This window comes from Sardina pilchardus, chromosome 15, assembly GCF_963854185.1.
Source record: "Sardina pilchardus chromosome 15, fSarPil1.1, whole genome shotgun sequence".
Lineage (NCBI taxonomy): Eukaryota > Metazoa > Chordata > Actinopteri > Clupeiformes > Clupeidae > Sardina > Sardina pilchardus.
The window spans coordinates 6,187,099-6,189,598 of record NC_085008.1 but is presented as its reverse complement, the minus strand read 5'-3'; the positions used below and the strand labels follow the sequence as shown (position 1 = coordinate 6,189,598).

The 2,500-nt window shown below is 48.2% G+C and overlaps 1 protein-coding gene across 3 annotated transcripts in view; it reads left to right on the top strand.

Annotated features, from left to right (window-relative positions):
- shc2 (SHC (Src homology 2 domain containing) transforming protein 2) overlaps window positions 1–2,500 on the top strand; it is a 22,067-nt gene that overhangs the window by 7,774 nt on the left and 11,793 nt on the right. The window lies entirely within an intron of this gene.

The following is a 2,500-nucleotide window of genomic DNA, read 5'->3' as shown; positions in this document are numbered from 1 at the left end:
TCATTCTTTTGCCAATTCCCACCCCTAATGTATGGGCGCTCTCTCAGTGGTTGGCTGCTGACGAAAGCTGTGGCTTCATCCTCTAGTTTGGTTCCTTGTTGTTTTTAGCGGAGGAGGTGTGATTATGAGGTGATTGTGAAAAGATGATGGTGTTCCAAATTAGCTACTGCTAGGGGAGTGCATTTATGATCATGTATGGATGCGTGTCTAGGCACCAGTGCATTTATATACATTGTATATGTGTGTGTGTGTGTGTGTGTGTGTGTCTGTGTGTGTGTGTGTGTACCAGCGATACATGTCATGTTAGTCGCTTTGAGTTTGACTGAGTTAGGTATGTAGAGTTCAATTACTAAATGTCGTTGTATACATGCTTAGATGCAAGATTACTGTATATTGTTGAGTGTGTGTGTGTGTGTGTGTGTGTGTGTGTGTGTGTGTGTGTGTGTGTACGTGTGTGCGTGTGAGCAGATAGATAGGTCAGATGCGTTTGCTAATTAGACATGCTGCCTTTCGCCTGATCTCAAATAGCAAGCAACTGAACTGAAACTGAGTCCAAACAGCCACACACGCGCACATGCGCGCACACACACACACACACACACACACACACACACACATACACACACACATACACATAACTCACTTTTCTACATTTTGTACTGTTTCTTGGAAAGATGTTCTCCCTTCCAGATCTCAGGAAGAAACAATTAAAGTGCATGCCCCCCAGGGCAGCAGAAACTGAAAGGGAGGGAGAGATGGTGGGAAAGAGATAGAGAGAGAAAAAGAGAGAGAAAGAGAGAGAGGGAGATCAGTGTTGTGGCTTGTGGAGCAGTAATTTATCATTCAGGAGACACTATGACAATGAAGGCTTTGAGAGAGAGAGAGAGATGGAGAGAGAGAGAGAGAGAGAGTGACCAAGCATGGGTAGGCCATCTTGCAGATGGAACATTTCCCTGTCTCCTGATCTGGTTAAAGGGCTCGTGTGGCCTGCTGGAGGAGGAGAAGGCGGGCTGGACTGCTAGCACAGCCGCTCTGAGGGGAGCACCCTGGAGGTGCTGGGGACAGATGTGTTGCCTCTCCACATGTGGCAGCCCCGCCAGTGCCCGCGCCCAGAGAACGTGCCGGAATAGAGAGGAATGTGAGGAGCAGGCGGCGCGGAGGACTCATCATGGGAGAGCAGGGAGTCTGAGGGTTTACGCTGAAATGTGTGTTCATTTTGGGGAGGTATTAAGGCTGGGTGATTGGCTGGGGTAAATGTATGTTGGCTTTGTCAAGGGATTATTTTGTCAGCGCTTTTGGTGCGGAGGTGTTGTTGAACAGTTTCTGTTTCTGAAGATGAGTGACTGCCTTTGTGTGTGTTTGTGTGTGTGTGTGTGTGTGTGTGTGTGTTGAGGGTTTAGTGTTATTGTGGATCTCAGCCCAGACAATGTGATCACAAGGCTGAGGTCATGGACCCCTGAGACTCCCACACCTCCTCTGTCTCCAGCAGTAATTAACACTTGTGCACACAGATCACACTAGCACACACCCAAATCCACTCTCAGTTACTCACACAGCTGATTTTGCTTCCCGTTTGCCAATGGGGCGGGACCATTTATATAAATAAATAATGTAAATATTTAATTTACCTACATTTGCATCTCGATGTGGATGCAGAAGTTCCTTGTGTTGTCTCTATCTGGTATTAAGATTAAGTCCTATTTGTGACTATTTTACATTTTGAATGTGGAAATGGGGGGAAAACATGTAAAAACGAGCTTCTTCAATGAGGGGTTGGCATACCCTTGCGGTTTCATACACACTGTAGAATGCCATGTATACAGTCATTTCCTGTGTATTAGCCGGATAAGCCGCAGGACAGACTTTTATGCCAGTTAAAAGAAGCAAAACCATATAATACCACATTAACTGCCCCCATATGTTAACCTCATAGCTGAAGGGATTTTGCAAAATCATTGTATAAGCCACGGCTAATAGTTTGGAAATTATGGTAGAGATGTTAATTTGATCAAGCAGGAGAACAAAGACGTAGGACTAAGACTGATGGATGATGGAAGCTGGTGGATACTGTTGCACAAATGAGCTCTTTGAACTAGTACAAGGTCCTGGGGGGGTTCCTATTAGAGGTGACACGTGGTGATGATGGGGGTGTTGGTGGAGAGGCGGTGGGGGAAGGGGTGTGGGGTCTGCCCCACTCAGAGCTCTCCAGTGGTCCCACAGGGCTCCGGGGGTCAGGCCCTCCTGCTCCCATCCCCACCCTCAGAGGACGTGTGGCCCTAAGTGCTGCTGGCCCAGCGCTGCCCCTGGGGGCTGGAGAGGGGCTCTGGGTCTGCATTAGGGGGACAGCTGCCGTCGGGGGACATGGGGGCTGGGAGGAGGCTTGCAGAGGCAGAAGGCCACAGTGACTGGACGATAGGTGTGATGAGAAGGGGTAGCAGAATGGAGAGATGGATTTTTGTATTTGAGAGGTATGCCAAAGTGACGGATCATATCAGCTGAT